The sequence below is a fragment of the Meleagris gallopavo genome, chromosome 5, assembly GCF_000146605.3.
Source record: "Meleagris gallopavo isolate NT-WF06-2002-E0010 breed Aviagen turkey brand Nicholas breeding stock chromosome 5, Turkey_5.1, whole genome shotgun sequence".
Classification (NCBI taxonomy): Eukaryota; Metazoa; Chordata; class Aves; order Galliformes; family Phasianidae; genus Meleagris; species Meleagris gallopavo.
The window spans coordinates 37,309,834-37,329,620 of NC_015015.2; the positions used below are offsets into that span (position 1 = coordinate 37,309,834).

General features: G+C 48.2%; 1 protein-coding gene and 1 long non-coding RNA gene across 2 annotated transcripts in view; one reads left to right on the forward strand and one right to left on the reverse strand.

Moving 5' to 3' along the window:
* The window catches only part of JDP2 (Jun dimerization protein 2), a 39,312-nt gene that overhangs the window by 3,771 nt on the left and 15,754 nt on the right, over positions 1–19,787 (forward strand). The gene's annotated exons all lie outside the window — the stretch shown is intronic.
* Positions 10,408–13,560, reverse strand: LOC109367830. Its single transcript, XR_002115315.2, has 3 exons — positions 12,069–13,560; positions 11,818–11,984; positions 10,408–11,659 (listed from the first exon to the last, which is right to left on the reverse strand). It is a non-coding gene; the product is annotated as an uncharacterized LOC109367830 (long non-coding RNA).

The following is a 19,787-nucleotide window of genomic DNA, read 5'->3' on the forward strand; positions in this document are numbered from 1 at the left end:
GTTATGTACAGGTTGATGCTACATGCCCAGACTTGGGGGTGACAGATTTGTAAGGGTTCCCCTGTGTCTTCTGTACCTTACTGGTTCTTACCCTTTTAGACTTAAAAGTAAATATTCTAGGCATCTCAGTACCTTCCTCCCTCCTGCTGCTTCGTTCTCCCGATTCCTCCCAGAGGCCTTTGCTGGCCCTGCTGCCGGAGCCCCTTGCAGGGGGACAGCTGGCAGAGCTCTGAGTGCTCACCTCCAGCTGAGCTTTCAGCATGTGGGCTGCTTTAGCAGGGCTCTAGTGGGCACTGGCGGCCTTAAGTGATTGGTAGGATTTGGACATACTTGTACAGACAAACTCGGCTCTTTCGGTAGCGCAGATCTGCACCTGACCCCTGTTCTGGAGGAGTTACCTACAGATGAGAATAGCACTGGAGAAGAGGTCGGGCTCATAAAATGTACAAAGGGGTTTATTTGGATGGCATCTAAACTGTCAACACAGTTATTTCCACATTTGCAAAGAGATGCAGAGATTCCTCTTTCCTTGTTGTATTTTCAGTCTCTGCTGCTTTGGGGAGATAACTGAGGAGGCAGTGACTAATGAAGTGTCTCAGATGCCTTTCCATGATGATACAGCCACCACTATGGAAAATGCTGCTCTTTCTGGGGGGAAATTTATCTCTAGCTGTCCGGTATAGGGAACCTACTCTTGTTCTTTATTTTAGCTTTCAGCAAAGAAGGAAGGGGTTTTCAGGCAAGTCAGCACGAGCTGTTTTTCTAGAGCTTCAGCAGATTCTCAGGGCTATGATTCTCAGGTTACTTTGTTTCCAGTTTACTGGAGGCCGGGCTGTTATAAACGTCCCCAGCACAGCCTCACACAGCGTGGCGGTGGCAGTCCTCGGCCAGCTGATAGCTGGGAAGTGTGGGCAGGTGCCTGTTGCCAGTGTGTGGATTGGATCTTGTGATGTGCAGTGACAGCAGCAACTGTTTGTCCCGGGATTGAGCACGTATGCGTTGCAGGATCTCTCATTCCTTGTGATACAATTCTCTGTGGCTTTCATTCTCCAAAAGCTTTGTTTTGATGGACAGTGAGACTGCCCGTCAGCAGAAAGTACTGAAGACTAAGCGTGGAAGCTGGGGCAGAAAGTGGGAAGGAAGCAGAGAGAAGAGAAAATGAAATTTTGTAAGTGTAGGAGAGCAGGAGAAGTGTGTCACTGGCTTTTACAGGGAGCGGTGTGGGTCTGGGGAGGAGCAGGTAGCTGAGAATATCACTGTTTGGTGGGACTACTCAGGCTAAGCCTGCTGTGCTCAGTGCTGCATCCTCCAGAATAAGCAGCCCATCCTCCTCCAGACATCTGCATGTAGACAAACACAGGAGGAAAGGCTGACTTTATTTTATTTTGCTGCTGCCTGGTTGGCTCTTGCTCTCAGAAGGGCATTAGCTATGAATCTTGACAGTTAACAGACAATTGCATGTTGTTTTAGAGAGTTGTGGCTATTCTGGCTGTTGGACAAGTGGGATGAAAGCAGAAATTCAACTCAGTGCTGTAACTATTTGTTACTGTCCCTTTTATTATCCTTCCTCCCTTTGATGTGGAAATGTTGGCCACCCTTGCCCTCTGGAATGGTGCTCAGGTGTAATAATGCAGGACATCTGTCTGCTCTGAGCCCTTGCTGCTCATCACCTGCTTGTCAGGACCAAGTTTTGTATGTGTTCACAAAACCAGTGCTCAGCTGCACGTTCAGGCAAAACTGCCTTGCAGAAAGGAGCTTCAGGCACTGCAGTGAATGCTGAGATTGTGCAGATTTTCCCAAATCTCCTGTGCTTGGGGATATCCTGTAAGGAGTCCAAATACTTCTACTAGAAATGAATCATTAACAGCTAGTCCTTAAGAGATCCTGAATGTGTTTGTTACCTTGAGCTGGAGCCACAGATTGGAGTGATATTGCTGGGCCCTGGTATTTGGTGCTTCTCCAGTCCAGTATATGACTGGCATTTGAGGAGTGGGTATTAAAAAGTAATTCTGTAACATGTCAGCATTGATTCCCTGTGGAAAAAAAAGCTGCTCTACTTGCAGGCTTTTCAGTCTCTAAATTAGGCATCAGTTATAATAATTATACATTATATTTTTTTTTGAAAGGAAACATGACTGTGTCAGCTTTGGTGCTTCAGTTTAGGCTTTATGTAACAGAAAACTCATTGGAATTACTTGATTTGTTGTTGTTGTTGTTGTTGTTAAATCAAGTGAAGACTTTCTACAGAAAAAAGCAAATGTGCCTTTGCCCACTGTGCTTTTAGCCGTAGTGTTGCAGTCATGAAATCCTGCAAAAGAGATGGGCTTAAAAGCATGGACAAAAATGTGAAACTAATTAACTGAGTGTCATTGTCCAAGCTGAATGAAGTGCTGAAAGAAAATAAACATTTGCAATGAAACGCAGCGTGGATCTAAACAAATTCTTTCAGCTTTAGTAATAATCTGTAGCACTTCCTTGGTAAATGAATGACTGGGGAATTTTTTGTGCTAGAGCTGCAATTGTACTCTGACACCATTACCACCAAGCCTGCAAGGGGCTGTGGGGACCTGCATTTCCAAGGGCTTTTGCCACAGTGCTGGGCCAGGCTTTCTCTCTCACTAGTATCAAAGTGTTTGTTTCTGCAGGCAATCATGGTAGCTGAATGTGTCAACAAAGCATGCAGCTGCACGCACGGTTTTTCCTGTTGCTTTGGACTCCTGCCTCTTAGAGATCAGGCCATGAATTATTATGTCTTTTAAATTTGCTTTGCAGCTAGTATCCCTAAGAGCACCTTCATTTCCAGAAGTAGCTACTCAATGGATTTCTCTTTAGATAAATGCTTTTCTGTACTCTGCCCTGTGAGGAGCTTGGTGGCTGCAGGGAGGATCATAGCTGCAGTTACATCTGCTGTGAAATTCCCAAGATTCCCATCACCAACTTCATTTAAGCATCCCCCAGCCCTGCTATAAGCAAGTGAGAGACACTCACCCTGCTTGCTGGCTGGGACCCAAGAGTACAGGGCACTCCAGCTGGAGACACGAAGGGAGCACAGAAAATAGTGTCAAGTCATGAATCATCTCAGTGAGGACTGACAGCCACCATCAACAGAACCAGACAGACCTGCGGCTCACTGCTGAGTTAAGCAGTTTATTTCTCGTCAAAGTGACAACGCACAGATGAGCTAGAAAGGCAGCAAAGCACTGCTGGCAAGCAGCTGCCTTTGCTCCATGCTTCCTCACCACACTTTTTTGCAGCAAGATACCTGTAGGACTGTGGATGTGTAGCGTATGGGCCTCTTAGCTGCTCCTGGCTGGTTTCCTAAGGTGACAAAGCCTACGTCATCATGCTCTTTACCGTGGGGCCCCTCTGGCTACTTCTGAAGACTGAGGACGGTTTCAATCAAATTTGCGAGAAGATTAGAAATTTCCAGGATTGCTTGCTGTATGACCACAAGTTTTATGGTGCTCTGCAGGTGGAAAAAGAATGAGACCCAAATCAGCACTTGCCACAGCAGAGGCACTGCTGGTGTGGAGCCGCTATGTACAGGGTATGTGTGGTGGTACAACAGCCAGCTCGCACACATCAGGTCTAGCTAGAGCACGGAATGGAAAGAAGTGTGAAGGGAAAGTCTGAATTAATGCAATGCCAGAGGGCAAAGACACAAATGTGAAATATGGCTCATCAGCTGTTTTTTCTGTTCTGAGATCCTTACCCATACCAGACTGTGCCTCTTAATTCTTCAAAGAATTCTATGTGGTCTCGTCATGAGCAGAGGCCTTCATGTTTCAAGTGTGAGACTTACTTGACTGGCTGCAACCTAAGCTCTTTAGTAGGACGTAAGGCTTGAAAACAGTGCCTCCATCCTGATGGGCTTCAGAGGATTTAGGTGCAGCTCACCAATGCCTGGCAGTTTTCCAGGGAGGCGCAGCTTCTTTTCTGGGGACATTCTCACTGCCTGACCCATATATGCTGCACCTCCCACATGTATGAGATAACAAAGGCTAAAGGGGTGCTGTCTGACAGGAGAAGTTGCAGTAAAGCTTTTCTTGGGTACTACATAGTACGTTTTTGGGTACTCCCATAGTTCTTGGGACCACAGCCTTGTATTTTCTTGGCAAAAACATTCTCATCCTGAAACAGGAACCATGTTTTTTTGCCTTATGGTATGTCTTGCCACATTACTTTGGATAGGTTTTAGCTTTGTTTTGCAAGATGATCTCCCGCTGTACAACTGATGCCAGGAGATCCTCATGATAAATTGCATGCCCCAGGCAGTTCTACTTAATCTCTGCCACACTGCAGCGCTCCCCTTCTTCTGGGTCATCCTTGTGCTCTGTGGCTCTGAGGTCACCTCCAGCAGCCTTCTTCCACTTGATTTGAACTGGGAGTGCACAGCCTCTTGTCTGTGACCAAGGGTGCAGCCAGCTCCCTTTGATTGCCGTGTTCCTGCTTCTGCAGGGTTATATGAGGAAATCTGAAACTTTCTTGCCAGAGGCTGGGGAGCAGATTCAGTCTCTGGCAGACCTGGAACAACGAACAGCTCGGAGAAGGTGTGCTTTCAGGACATATGCCAGCATTGAACCAGCACCAAGAAACTGCGGCAGGTTTACAGAAATGCCACAGGCAAAACGAGAGCTCTGGTAATTCACAGGCTCCCTGGGTTTGACAGGCAATCATCCAGCCTCACCTCTTGTATAAGACTGGACCCTTCATTTCATGTAGTTACCCCTGTCCCACACCCAATAATATGTGCTTGCCAGCAGTGCTTTTGGGAGGTTGGCCAGCCTCAGTGCAGGACTGAGCTGAGACGGGGAATCTGCCACTTCCACTTGTTGAACAGCACCGCTGTATTTAAAAAAAAAAAAGTGTTTTATTTCTAATCAGAAATTGCCTGGTTATGGCATCCGGCTGCGGTCTCAATTCTTCCTTTCTACAGGAGATGAAAAGCTTTCTGAGTGCCCTGTGTTTACACCATGGGATTTCAGCAGTACAAAGGCATTTTTTTCCATCTGGGAGGCTGAACAGGTTGAGCTTACTATGGGGCAGGTGGTGCAGATGTCAGCCATTAGAGTTTCTTGCCACTCCTTTCCCCAGGAGTCAGCATCCCTTTTAAAGCAAGGAAGCAGTGCTTTTGCTGGAGCTGTACATTGACATCAAGTAGCTCCCATCGACCTGTCCACCATATCCCTCTATGAGTATCTGCTGTATGGACTTGGGCCCGTGTTTCTGAAGGGGAGTGCTTGGAGCTGCTGTGTATGGTGCAAGGTTCACGTTGAGTTAGAGAGGGACAGAATCAGCTGTAAGAGAAAATATTATTCTGGGGTACAAGTGCTTTAAAGGGCCAAAAGTAATTAACCTCTGTAGGGAAATAGGCTTTATCACCTACATAGAGACTGAGAGAGAAGAGAAAGTGCTCTAGAAGACAGACGGGAAAGGTCTTTGCAATGTCACTGTCGGTACCAATATAAATCTCTGAGGAAAGAGAGGGGAAACAATAGCAGCAGAAAGCTTCCAGAGCAAAGGCAGATCTCCTCCTGACTGAAGGCTGCCAGCTCTGGACCTTGGTGGTTAGTTAGCTCTGATGAACCTCGTAACCACTGGCTTGTGGTTGTCTTTCTCATCAGTGGCTCCTCAACAAGCAGGCCAAATGGCGATATCCTAGTGGGAATGTAGCTGAGCCGTTGGATCAAATTCTGGATTTGAACCAAGCCAGTTCTGTTTTGGAGCAACTAAACTGTCCGGTGGGCAGGAAAAAGCTCTGGGGAGCCTTGACCAAGTTTGCTAGAGATTGAAGCAGCAGAGAGTTTCCATCCAAAAAGGATCCAGGCAACATCTCCTTACAGTAAACAGAAGAAAGCTCTGCAGTTCTGTGATCCTTAAGCATAGGGGGAAGTGGAGGAGGCTGTTGAGAGCAGGCTGAGAGCCCTGGGAGGTTTCATACTGACATAGCACATCTGTAGGGGAGAATAGCAGCGGTAGAAACATGCAGGGGGACTGTCTCAGGTTCAGAGCAGCTGTCTGCATCTCCAGGGGTTCCTCGCACCTTCCTGGTCATGACTGCAGGGAAGGAAGCAGGTTATATCATTTGGCATTATTAGCAGCAAATCTGACATCTGGGCTGGTCAGTGGAACGACCCAGGCATTCGGTTTGTTTATTTTTCTTTTGCCTTTGGCACTTTTGCTCCTTAAAGAAAAAGGCCTGAGTGCGTTGCTAACACACCACTCAGGGTAAGCGCTAAACGAAACTCCCACTATTTTGAGGAACTGAGCTCAGGCATTTTTTAAATAACTGCTGCTTCATTGTGATTCTTGGACAAATTGAAACTAAAACTTCTTCCCCTCTGCGTTGTTTTTGCCTGTTGTGCTGATAGGCTGCTCTGTGGCTGCAAATCTCCAACACTTCAAAGTACCCTAAATCTATTCTTATTTGGCCTAACTTGACACAGAAGTAATTTCATTAACGTCAATGGTGATACTTCCTTTTCATGTTGGCACAAAGCTGGCTTGGCTGAGAGCCCCCATCACGCATAGAGAACTTCTTTCCCCTGCTCTGCCCAGCAATAGCTGCACAACAGAGGTGAACTTGTTGCAGTGCGTAACACAGGCACGTGACTGCTGGGATGAGAGAGCGGCTGTCCCTTTTCCAGCGTGTAAATGGCTTCTCTAAGGGCACATTTCCAACTGGGGGCTGTTGATTTCCTCAGTACATGGACCTACAGCACTAGGGAAACTGACCTGAGGCAGCTGCTCTTCTCCTTTTTTCCACTCTCCACTTCCAAATGCCCTCTTTGGTATCCCAGTGCCTAGCATCATAAGCCACTTGCTCTCTTGTCCTTAAAAGCAATGGGGCTCAGAGTGTTGGACTCTTTGGAGAAGCTAGGGTCTATTTTTAGCTGAGCTGCTTTGGAGAACTGTTGGGTAGGTGCAGGTGCAGCGTTGGAGGATGAGTTTGGAGCTTACGGCTGCTGAGATCTGAGCAGAGCTTGGGTGAGTCTGGGAGGTTTGCTGTTCCCCTGGGGGTGTTGCAGGGAGGGGGCTGGAGTGGGTGTAGCTGGCGATATGTACAGGCAGCCAAAACCTGGTGTTGTAATGTCTGAGACGGGCTGAGTTTGGAAAAAGCCCCGATGATATCACCCTGCAGAACTGTTAACAGCAGAGCGCAGGAAAGGAAACATTCACAAGTCCTTTCCAAATCTGCAAAGGAGAGGAATTAATACTCCTTCTTCCCATACATACCAGTCTGCTTGGAAATGGCTTTCATTCATGACCATTCATGGCATCGGGAAAGACAGTTATTCCTCTTTTCCTCACTGCTGCAATCTCCCTGCCACATGTAGCGGAGTGCTGAGGGCACTGTGCAAGAGCTCATCTGTACCAGTGCCCTGCAGGGACACTGACCTCTGCAGCCCATGCTGCCATTTTGCTTAATCCACTTCCAGGAGAGGTAAACAAGCCATGGTCCTTCCGTTGTTACCTCAGAGTATCCACAAATCAATTATGTTCCACAGGAACCCTCCCATGCTCCTTTCTTGTAGCTGCTCTCTTTGCAGCTTGCTGTGACCCCTCGCTGTCCTACACCACCACTAGCACCGTCTGAGCCAGGTACAAGTCCTGAACTAAAGATCTCCCCTGCATGCTTCAGCTGTGGCCAGCACAGCACTGCCCTCCTGCTTAGGAAAGCATCTCTGGAGGAGGGGGAGTGAGACCAGGCAGAGAATGCTTGACTGATTTCAAATCTGCTTTTAGTGTGATCCACCCACTGTCACAGTATCCTTGGAAGGACGGGAAGGAGGAGCTTGGAACTGGAGCCAGTTCATGTGAATTGAGTGAGCAATATCCTGCATGGCACAAGGAGTGTGAAGTATGATGTCAACCAGTCACTGAGTGAACCAGGCAATTATCTTTGTGATTTTTCTTCAACCAAGACATGGAGAACGAATGTGAAACATTTCCCTCTAGACTTTCATGCAGCATGACTTTCAGATTGACAGGGCTGTTGTGTCATACTGAGAACAAGTGAATGCAGGGCCTGTTGAGCTGCTTTGACAGGGAGAGTGTTCTCTTTTAGCCAGCTGCTCATTGCCAATGCTCAGCTTTGCTTTCCCTCATCTCCAGCACTCAGTAGTATGGGCTGGTCTTTCTCTACCATCTGTGATGGATGAGATCAGTATGCAGCTCCCACCCTCCTGCTCACACTAGAGCCAACTTCATGGGCAACCTGAGGAAGGGATAAAGCAGATAACAATCTCTGTCTGTGGCTTTCATAAAACTTAAAGTCCTGGGCTCAGGCTTGACTGCAGTCTGGCTGAAAAAGGGCCGTGATTTATGCTTGTGAGCATCAGCTTGGTAGCAAATGTGATGCTACCCTTAGGGAACCAGAGAGATAAGAGGTGAAATTGACTTCAAGTATCTATCAATGCTTTTTTTTTTTTTTTTTTTTTTTTGAGTGAACCCCAGAGGATGGTGGAAAGCAAGCAAGACAGGGAGCCTGTGCTGTGTTATGGCTGCAGGCTAGGTCAATGTTTTTCCTCTCCTATGAGGAGAGTGAGAGTCTTTCTCCAAACAGTTCAAATACTGTAACCTGAACTGGGGGTAGTTGGAGCTGTTGACAGAGTGGGGAGATAGACTGAGCATAATGCTAACCAATTTTAGCCAAAAGATGACTAAGGTGGGGAAAGGATTGTTGACTCCAAACATCTGTGAGGAGATGGGAATTGCATTAACAAGGGAGAAAATTTAGATGGGAAAGAACTTCCTAGAAGTGAACTGTGCCTCCCCAGGGAGGGGGTGGGGGTCCTGTATCTAGCAAGATTGGAATAGCAGTTAGTAACAACAAATCCTGATTGCTTGCCATCTACTGATAACAAGTAATGCAAAATAAGTCTTGATAAGTAGCCAGATAGCAACCTGATAAGAAACAAATGAAGAAGCCAGGGGCATGAGCAGGGTGGGACCTTAGTATTTCTGATGCTGGCAGTGTGTGTCCGGGAGTTCTTATGGCTTACTTGAGCCATGAAGTTCTGTATTTAAGTTTTTCTTCACTCAGTACTTCAAATCAGAAGTAAATTCTATTCCTAGGCTCCTTCTCTGAGATTTTTTAAATAATGAGGAGTGTGGTACAGCAATGATCAATTTGCATTTTATTTGCTGGCAGTGAGATTGCAGAGACAACAGCAGAGCTTTATGTCACTCCTATGCTGTTTGAAGAGAAAGATCTCCCAGCAAAGATAGCAGAAAAGCAAATATATGACTATGGGAAGTTTTTCTGTGATACGAGCCAGGGGCTGGAGTAGGGACGTGAGTGGACAACCAAATCCAGGAGTACGTGAGAAGCAATTCCTCCGAGATGTGTCCAAGCGCCTAGATACCCTGGAGTGCTAAAGGGTGCCTTGAATACAGGGCGAGCAGAGCTGTGGATGAGAGGAGGAACTGCATCTGTGGGCCCAAGTGAGCCCCAACATCCAAACTGGAGAAGAGATAAGGTTTTTCTGTGGCAACTAACAGTGTCCTACTGATATGCCATTCAAAAAAAGTGGGGTAAGGCCAGGGCTCTTCAGTATTTTGGGGCTTTGGCTCAGCTAGTGATGATTCTTTTATTTAGTTTGGTAACACTGGAGCAAGGTAGCAACATTTTGTCTTCTTTGCAATCCTGAAACCTTGGTTTTATTTAGCATGGGCATTAGTGCCAGCTCCAGAGGGTTAAAATGTGAAAGGCAAACACCCTTTGCTTGTGCCCTTGAGCAGCTGGTCTGTTGATGATTATCTCCTAGGTGACAATCATAAGATAAGAGGGAAAATGTGACTGAGAGGGTGCTGGAAGAACTGAGGCAGTACTGTCCATCACCTTCCCCAACAGTGAAAGAGGAAGTGGGTGACTCAGGGCCTAGGGACACAGCAGGGACAGGATGGAGGTGACAGCTACCTAGCAAGACTCTGTCTGAGAATGGTTGGATGCTGCCCATGGGAGTCAGCCTTGTCACCCAAGAAGCTTTGTGAGGGAGAAGTATTCCCAGCCTTGCCTTGCAAGAGCCCCACCTCCAGAAATGTCAGGTTGTTGGGCACTTGATCATGTAAAAGTGAAATTGACACACATGGGGAAAACAGATGAAGAAAGGGGCTGGTGGTTGAAATTGCTGTTTATCCTGGAGGAGGTTGTCAGAGTGCAGCCACAACTGCATAAGATATCTCTCTTAGGCTAAGGGAAGTAAGTGCAAAATGCAAATAGACAGTAGGAACCAGGCACTTCAACAGCCAGATGGGCAAGATCATTCAGATTGGATATTAGGAAAAATTTCGTCTTGGAAAGAGTGGTAATGTGTTGGAATGGACTGCCCGGGGAGGTAGTGGAGTCCCTGGAAGTGTTCAGGAAATGTATGGATGTGGCACTGAGGGACATGGTTAGTGGGCATGGTGACAGGTTGATGGTTGGACTAAATTATTTCAAAGCTCTTTTCCATCCTTTATGATTCTATGATTGTTCACAGTGAGCCCGACTGAGGCTGTGTCAATTTCAGAGGTGCTTGTCTCCCCTAATCATGGTGGGTAACAGTCACCCTCTAGCCCACCCAGCTCCACTGCTCAGTCCTGGCCCGGCTTGGAGGCCTGGTGCTGAAATGTCTAAAGAAGGAATAGAGACTCCCATGGGGCTGTTGCCGGGAATGATCCGAAGCACACATTTTCTCTTGTCCCTGCCTAAAGCAGACCTGCTCTGAGTGCCATGATCATGGCCCATGGAGAAGCTAACTGCAGCTGAGGACACATCTGCAATTTGGTGTAGATAGGTTCTTTCCACAGAGGCTCAATTTCTGCATGACCTAATCTGGGTTTGCTGATTCTCTGCGCTGTGAGTCACAATGTGCATGGTCCCTTGGTCACTGCTGCAGGGCTTCACAGTGGCCTTTCGCTCTACCTAGGAAGAACAGTTCTGACTTGGGTGCCACTTGCTCTTTGATACTTTTATGCACAATAAGATCATCACAATCTGCAGCAACAGTAGGTTGTCATCCTAAGACTTCTGGAACAGCAAGCAATATGTTAAGCTGGCTAGGATCTGCACTGGTCCAAAATGATGCCTGTATGAAGAGTTTCCCCAAATGAGCAATTGGCAGCTCCCAGGAATTGAAAACCTTGGAGTGTCAGTCCCTGGTGTGGGACAGCCTGTCTGGTCAAGGGAAAGCTCTGCAGAGCTGGAAACAGGGAAAAAATCTCAGTATAAAAATAAAGCAGAAACTGGCCATTCATAGCGAGGCAATCCCCAGCTTCCCCAGCAGCCCGCCCAGCACCCATGGGAAAGCTTTTGCCATAGGTAAAGCTGGCCTCTCAACCTAAGGGCTCTCTACCCTACCCTGTACCTAATGGGCCAACTGAACCCTGAGCCTTTGCAGATTCCCAAGCTGCAGGCATTGGGCCATGGGTACCAGATTAGCTCTTTTTATTTCCTTTCATTTAGCAGGATCCTGCAGAGCTGGGCAGCTGCCAGTCAGTCTGTCAAGACACGAACTATTTTGGGAATTTTTATGATGGAACAATATTTTTTCGGTAAACAAACGGAAAGCTGTTAAACAGGGACCTTCACCTCACAGCTCCCGGTTCAGCTCCCTCACTGCTGTGATGCCACAGTGCCTGTACTGTCCACTCTGCAGAGCTCCCTTCATGGCTCCTGCAGGGGCAAAACAAATAGGAGCTTTTTTTTCCCCTTTTCATGTAGTAACTTCAACACAAAAAAAAAAAAAAAAAAGAGAGAGAGAGAGAAGAAAAAGAGTCATTTTGGTTTATGCAGCAGAAGCATTTTCTTGGTAGATTTAACCCCTCACACACCTGAGGGCAAGCTTTATGTTGGCTTGTCAGTGGTGCTAAGGCTCGGGCTGTGCAGCATCTAACCACCTCTCAGGCTGGATTTCCTTGGGATTGCTGGAGTACAAATCCAGCCAGCAGTGACTCAGGGCTGACAGTGCTCAAAAGGAAGACTTCCTTCTTCACAGCGCCTGTCAAGAGAAGCCCCAATGGAGTTACAGAGTTCAGAGGAAGGTGCTTGTGCAGAACTAAGCAGTGGAAGGAAGGGCAGAAACCTGTCCCACTCTAAAATGGTGGTACCACATCTCTTTGGAAAAATCCATAAGGAGCTCATTTGTCCTTTTGCTGCCACGATCCAAAACTGGTTTCACGATTTCTCGCATTTTCATGTCAGTGAGGAGTCTAGTTTTACATGGAGCACATCTGCACCAGACTTTGGGGGAATTGATTGGTGCCAATCAGCTGGAACAAGCTGAGACATCTGCATGTACTAATCCGCTCCACGCACACTTTGTCTACGTCACAAAGGCATATTGTGGTTTTCTCCAGTTCCTGGAATGTCCAGTCCAGCTTGTACAACAACTCTGGTTCGCAGGCCTGCCTGGCAGCCCACTAACTGCAGAGCATGCCGATCGCTGAAGGGTCTCTAGGGATGCCACTCTGCTCCTCTTGTCTGCCCCTTGTTCCACTGTCAGAGTAATCAGGGAGTTGTAGGTTACCCCACCGAAACCTCACATAGTGGGATCTTTGTTTGCCCTGTCCTGATTCTGCCTTGAGGTCTCTCCTGTAACTTATTAACTGTTCTCACTCTGAGGCTGTGCCGCTAATGATTTTCAGAGAATCCTTCAGCATGGTCCCACCTTCTCCCTGGAGAAGGTGTCTTCGCTTCTCCACAGCAAGCCCTGCACTTCCCTCTCTTATCTCCCAGTTTCTTGTTTTTCTTGACAAGTCAACTCTGGAGCCTTTGCACCTCACCCTCCTCCCTCACATTGTGATGCTTCTAGGATTTCCTATGTCCATCCATACGCATATCCTTCTTCCCACTAACAGGTTTCAAACACTCTCCCAGGGCAGCCCTCTCTGCCCCACTGTTCCTTCTCTCAGTGCTGTCTGCACAGAGTGCCATTCCTTGGCTCTATGTTCCGAGGAACAGAATTCAGCCCCGTCAGGAGTACAGCACTCCAGCTGAATCCCAGGAATGCTGGAAGGACATGGGGTGAACTTCTGAGGAACTGCAGCTGTGCCCCTGCCTGAGAGATGCACACCCATCCTCAGCTCCCCTAGTACTTAGGCCATCCCTGTTCTGCAGATGGAGCTACACAGACCAGTTAACTCAGTTGTTTTGGATACCATGTCTGCATTTTTAAACAGACACCTAAGCTCTCAAAATCCATGCAGCTATTATTTCCTGTGATTACAGCTTCTACTATCTACTATTGGAGTCCCACTCCTACTTTCTCTTCCTACTTTGTCTTCCCTGACTTTACCCACTCACTTCCCCGCTCTTTGCTGTACCCCACATCTTAGACCCATGCAATGAATTCATGTATGCTCACCCACTTGGCTCCCAGCAAATAACCTCCATCCCCAGCAAATAGCCCATCTCTGTTCTTTATCTATCTTTCTCCTGAACTGATTGTGCTCTGCAGGGCATTCCCTCTGTAGCACTCAGCGGCTTACGTAAATTAGTGTCTCTCATGCCTATCACTCCTGTTTCTCCTGCTCAGCCTCATTCCTCCCCTGAAGAAGGATTCTCTTTCTGCTGTAATTTTATGCCTCCAGCTTTGATCCAGCTTGGTATCCTCCAGGTCCAGCTGCGCTTCATCTTCTGTAACAGCTCCAGAAGCATGGCCACACTGGATGATTGTACAGTAAGTCATGCTGATGTGACATTTTCTACCTTGCCTAGTGTCTCTCTGAGCCTTAGTCTTAGCTTTTCAGCTCTGTTTTCTCCCTGAAAGGCCCTCAGGGCTAGCTTTATGATTCTCCCCTTGAATGTGAGCATTTACCTCATGCAGGCACAACAGAACATGTTTTTTGTCCATATAGATGCCTTGTAAATGGGAGGAGCAGGGAAAAGGTCTTGAGTAGAGAGAGACGGTGGCAAAATGTTACTCTGAGCTGGAACATGGGGGCCTGCCTGGTCTTTACTCTGCCTGTGCTTCTGGGGAAGACATTCTTTCTCTAAGCTTCCAAACTGCAGGCAGCTCCTGTACCTCTGTTGTTTGTGACGCTGCCATTTGTTGCCTTGGAAATAAGTGCTGTTTTATTTCAAACAGAACCTACAAATTCACAGCACAATCCAGCGAGAGGAGCAGCTGGTTTTCCCCATCTCTGTCTTCTTTCCCATTATCCTCCACCATTAGATGACAGGAACCTATGATTCAGTGTTGTGTTCATGTCTCAGCTCTATCTACCAACGTAAGTTGGGAAACCATATTTCTGCTGGATATGGCGTGCCTTTGGGTTTAACATCATCATTTTGGCTTCTTGTAAATGGAACTTGACTAAAAGCCTAATATAAACAACTTTTCTTGCTAACTTCAGTGGTGACCACGAGTGAAAGGCAGAAGGAAGGTCTGACACCTGCATTTTCTGTTTCCTGGGGCTTTGTAGTATCCTTTCTTATGCTCTCAGCCCTCTGCAGGCTCATTTTGCTATTCTGTATGTTGCACTTTGGACATTCTTGTGCTCTCTCTGCAGCTCTGCACTCTCCTTCCTTACCTGAAGCTCTCCAGGTGTTTGGCTGCAGTTTGGCTGTGGCTGTGTGAGGGCATTGGGTTGAGGATGTATCTTCATGCAGATGTCTTTTTCTGGAAGCAGTTTTCAAAAGAACAGTTGGTACTGGGCTACAGTGGGATCATGTCTCTAACAAGAACTTGGGGAACCAGAGAGACGTGAGTGCACTAGAGGGCTGAGAAGCCCACCGGATCTGAAATGGTCCAAGGAGTGAACATCTCCAAATCTAAGGCCAATTGCTTAGCAAACACTCCACTTTTCATTCTTTGGCTTTATTCTTTGTGATTCAGTTTGATTTGTTTGAGTTCTGTTCTAAGGTTTATGTCTTATCCAGTGCTTTGCTGCCTGGGTGCTGTTTTTCATTGCCAGAGCAAACAGGAATGGGTAAATTTAGGCTGGAGATTAACAAAATGTTTCTTCCTTTCTTAGCAGTATGATCTTTGAGCAGCTTTCTAGTGGGAACAGTGAGAGCAAAATCCAAATTGGTTTCAAGACTGAGCTTGGTTTGTTTATGATAGGGATTATATAAGCGATGGCATTAGAGCTTGTGGCTGAGTTCAGCGATCTTTCAGTCCTGACTTCCTGGGGGCCAGCTAGGTTTAAAAATCAATTGAAGACGGGGAGATTGTTCTCAAGTGCAGTACTGGGGTCAGGGGCAGAGGGGCACAGGCCCGTGAGGTAGAGTCATCAGGAGGAGAAAGGAAGGGGGCTGCCTTTCCCGTCCTCACCGTATTGAGCTCTTTTGCTTATCACCAAATTTATCCTTTCTACAGCAAGTAACTGACTGAGGCTCCTTGTGCTGCACCATTAATCTGTGGCTTTCCATTAACAGGCAGGTGCTTGTACCCGGGGGACCACCGTGCTGACTGCCAGCAATTTCTGGCATTGGGTACTACGGAGTTAAGCAGCCAGGCTGGAGTGTGCAAACAAACAGTCAGGCCTGTGCTAACAGCCCTGCTTTGTGCTGGTGGGAAGCACAGGCTCCAACTTCTTCCGATTTCTCACCTGTCCAGACTGGTACAGAGAGAAAATGCCTCTTGGAACTACACAGAAAACCACACCTATTTACAGTGGATTCCCCAGGGCCCTCCTGTGGGGTATTAACCCTTTAGCCCCAGACCCAGAGCCTCCAAACGCTTCCTCTGGCAAAGCAAATCTCCCTGCTGTGGGAGGCAGCCCTCTTCTGCTGCAGAGACATCCACTGCCCCTCTGCTCCCTGCAGCAAGGCACTGCTTTTCTTCCCTCCCCATCTGCACGGTTCTCTCTGTCCTTTGGGTAACTGTGTGTGGGGCTCTGTCGGTGGGTGCCAGGCTTCCCGAAGCAGCTTCCTCCCCCAGAACACAGAACTTCTCTGCAGTGTTTGGGTTGGAGCTGTGATCACCCTCTGTGTTGTTCTCAGACCCAACTGCGTTTCCCTGAGATACCAGCTCATCCCTCCCCCTCGAAATACCCAATTCTTCTTCCTGCTCTCTCTGTTTGCTTTCCCTCTTTTCCCTGGTTTCTGAGTTCTCTCGGAAGGAATCCCGTGCTCCGGCCTCCTTGGGCTGCAGTGTTGTGTTGTTGTTTTTCCTTTCGTCGCTATGGGCAGGGATTTCAGATACCGAGCCAAGGAGAGGAGGGAAGAAGGGAGGCAGATGAGGAAGGAGGGAGCATGGGGGGGAGGGACAGAGAAAGTCAGGAAAGTGAGAAAGTGAAGTATGCAGGGAATGGGGTAAAAAAGCCATGATGAAGGAATGAAATGGGGAAGGAGGAGAGAGAACATTGTGGAAAGGAAGGTTTGGGGATAAAGGAGAGCTTTTTCATTGTCCCTACTAATGCCACTGCAGCAGACAGCAGTCTCCAGAGGAAGGCAGGGAACTCCACGGTCTGCTTAGGGTGCAAGGTGGGAGAAGTTATTCAAGGCAAAGAGGTATCCAACCCCAGAGCAGTCAGTCAGGAAAGACGGCAGCAGAAAACATGGGAGGTGAGAACTTGGTGGGTAAGGAGAGAACGTAAAGCACAAAAAATACAGAAAAACTTATAGGACCTTCTTTAAATGTGATGCAAGTAGGAAGCCAGGAGAGGGCTTACAGATTGGCTGAGAACATGGAGGAAAGTAGGGCAGCTAAGGAAGGTAGAGGCTCTGCAAAGAAGTCAAATAATTCCTAAACCAAAAACCAAGATAACTCCCTACCAATGCAGCTCTGGGTACACATGAGGCACCCTTAGGCCATGGAAGTTATTAAAGGAAATGTGGATGTGTCTGAGAGCAGCATTCCCCTGATCAGGCAGCAGTTTGTCAGGAACAGTGACTGATAGAAACCAGCAGCTGTGTGCAAAAATAGAGGAGAGCAGAGCTGCAGATACACATCTTATTTCAGTCCCAGGTACATTGCTGAAATGGCCATTCTGCACGTTCCCTCTGCACACCCACCTGCTCAGCTGCATAGCAGAGAGGTCTGCAGCTCGCTTTCCTCTGCAAAGAGAATTGTGCTCCTGGAGCTGCTAGGAGTTATGCAGTGCTTCCTGCTGTAGGGAGTATGGCAAAGCATGGGATTGAAACAAGTTGTGAGTGGGGTATCTCAGAGGCATTTCATGCTGAGGGTATGTGGCCATGTAGTAAGCTGTGCTGGCACTCCTGAAACATGGCAAGAACGTGGAGACCAAAGGCCCCAAAGGCTCTAAGTGGTTTGTGTCTGGGAACCATGCAGGGGTGGTTTTATAACAGGATGGGAGCTGATCCAGATGGTATTGTATTGGCACTCAGTAAGCCTGGGATGCACCTTTATTGGGAATACTCTGTGTGCTTCTCCTCACCCCTGCTGGAAAAAGCAGGGGAGATAAAGGCAGATGCATCCTATATACTTTAAAGTCTAAGCCAATGCCTAACCAACAAAGATAAGAAGGAAATTCCTCTCTGATAACTTATCCCACAACTGTCCAGAATAAAGGCTACTTAGCCAAATGGCTTCAGCACTGTCAGAGACAAGCTCATGGGCAGCAGTTGCCAGACCTGGTATCTGCTCAGTGTTCTGTATAGGCAAACTGCCAGAGATCAGTCAGCCCAGTCTGCAGCCCAGACCCAGCTGCTTTCCCCCACACTTCCCTGCTGTGACTTGGGGGCAACACTCCATCCTCTCCTACAGCCTGTGAAGTTTGTCTTTTTGCTCCCCGTGCACAGTGACTGGAAGTTACTTAAAAAGATATACATAAAATCAGCTGGAAATTAGATAGGGTTAGATGATGGGAGCAGCTAAACTAGAGCTGAGGCCAGTGGGGATGGTGCAACGTGCTGGCAGAGGTGGCTGAAGGGCAGCTGCTGCCCAACTCAGGTCACTGCTGCCCTCCTCTGTGGCATTTGTCCTTTGTTTGTGTTGTAGGTGGGTGCTGTACTCCGACTGAAAGGAGTGCAAATGCTGAAACTTGGTTGTGTCCTTCACAGATTGTTCCCCCAGTGCCCATGGGATTTGCATATGATCCCCGTGCTGAACGCAAGGGAAAGGATTGGGAACAAGGGGAGCAGAGTTACGAGCATGTGGGGGATCTAGGCGGGTGGGTGACATGTGAGGAACTCTGTTTCTTCTCCAATGTTACATGCTAACTGGGGGAGCAAGGAGCCAGCCTTAGGCGTGGGATCAGGCAGAGCTCCTGCACAGCTCTCCCAGGGGCTGAGAGCAACTCTCACAGTGGAACTCCTGGGCTGGTGCAGCTCTGTTTTGCTATAGAGTTCGCTGTGTTCCTGATAACTTCTTGATCCTCATGTTGTGCTGCTGGGCTCTGTTCCCACATCCAGGAGCCTTCACCTTCCACACATTTTATTTGGGACAAAAATATGCAGATCGTCCCTTTGGTCTGAGGAGGAAGCCATCCTGCAGACAGAGGAACTGACAACTTTCTGCATTTTGTGCCGTGGAACATCACCTTTCCCCAGCTCTCACGGCTCCCTTGCAGGTGCTGCTGTTCCCATGTGATTCATTTGTCTCTGTGGTGGAGCTGAGCAGCCCCAGTCGAGTGGCTGTGCTTGCCCAGCGCTCCATATCCCGCAGCAAGCACTCTGCTTATCTGGGGCTCTTCTGTTCACTTTCACCCACTGAAACCGCAAATTCTCAATGAATTCCTATGCCCGAATGAAATTATATCTGGAAAGCAAACATGTTTTGTGTTTACATGAGCAAAACCCACTTTGGGAAAAGAACAGTTCTGGCATAAGCGGCAGTGAGAGCAAGGAGAATTCCCCTGTGAGATGAGAACCCTCGTCTCCAGAAAGAATGATGCAAGTGTGTCCCTTCAAGCGTGCGTAAGTGCTACCCTGAGCAAGGATGTCTCCCTGGTGCTGGCCCCAAAACAGTTAAAGAAATTGCAGTAAGGGATAACCCAGATTATCATAATGGAGGCTTAGTGCCCCTGAGAGAGGGCACCTGCAGGGTTGAACAGAGAGGGAAGTCATTAGGGGCTGAACAGAGGGGTTTGGCTGGACCTGCTGCTCCCCGCAATGCCCTGAAGGCAGCTGTGCATGAATTGCTGGGGAGTTCTGTCTGTCAGCCATGCCAGGGTCCTTCCAGCTTGAGGTGCTACCAAATCTGTCCTATCTGATACAGGGAGGGGAAAGAATGTATATGGGAAAACACACTGCAGCTTGCGCTGCTCGCTGATGTGAGGTGCCATCAGTGAAACACTGGAGTTGTGTGCAGAGGTGTATATAGAAAGCGTTCTGCCTCTCCCAAATCAGAAAGCTGATGGCATGAGGAGAGCAGGAATGAAGACATGGGTGCTGTGTCCTGCACAGCTCGGTTGCTGTCTCCTGCAGTAGGATAGCACGACCGAGGATGTCCTGTCATGAGCAGTTCTGTCCCCAGCTCAGTCCCAACTGCACTGCCCAGTTAGCTGTTCCTGGGACACAGATGGAGGTACTGGGATGTGCTGATGGCGGGGAACTGTCAGTGAAGGGCAGCGTGATGGTGCCAAGAAAGGAACTCTGTGGGATCTGAACGGGAGCGATGACCGATGAGCCTGGAGCAGGAAGATGGAGCTGCTCTGGGAACCAATGCGGGTGCATCCAGTTCCTACAGCGGGTCCGCCCGGCCGTGTGAGCCGTGCTTCCCCAGCAGCCTGGCAGGTGCAGGTGAGAGAGGACCAGCGGTGAGAGAAAGAGGAAGGAAGAGATTGGCATCCATGCAAATCAGTTATCGGGAAGGCCCCGGTCCCGCGGCTGCTCCCTCGTCCCCACCTGATATCCGCGTGCATTGCCAGCGGCCCCCGGGATGTGCCGATGAACG